A 490-nucleotide genomic window follows, 5' to 3' on the forward strand; every position below is an offset into this window, starting at 1 on the left:
GGAAAATCTAACCAGAAAATTCCTGTTGCTTCTCTGAAACCTATCCCAACTTTTGAAGAACGTAAGTTTCTTCCTGAGGACATGGACTTAGTATTGTTACCTATTATGGGATATCTAATAAAAAGAAAGAAAGAAAGAAAAAGACAGAAAGAAAGACAAAGAAAGAAAGAAAGAAACAGAAAAAAAGAGAGAAAGAAAAAAGAAAAAGAATAAAGAAAACACACACACACAAAACATATGGCTGTTAAATTGCAGTTTATCACTATGAGAATATGGTTTGAAGATAATCCATGTCATAAGGGTTGATAATATTTTTGCCGATGTACTTTCATGTACTATGTAATTTTATAATTATAAGGTGACTTGTATTGGTTGTGTTCTATACTGTAATTATTATTGAAGTTTTGTAATCACTTGAATAATGTATTATATTTAATGTAATGTTGTCAATATGTATATAATATTACAGTTAAAAACTGTCTAATGCCAA

The sequence above is a fragment of the Limulus polyphemus genome, unplaced genomic scaffold (genome assembly GCF_000517525.1).
Source record: "Limulus polyphemus unplaced genomic scaffold, Limulus_polyphemus-2.1.2 Scaffold803, whole genome shotgun sequence".
NCBI classification, from domain to species: domain Eukaryota; kingdom Metazoa; phylum Arthropoda; class Merostomata; order Xiphosura; family Limulidae; genus Limulus; species Limulus polyphemus.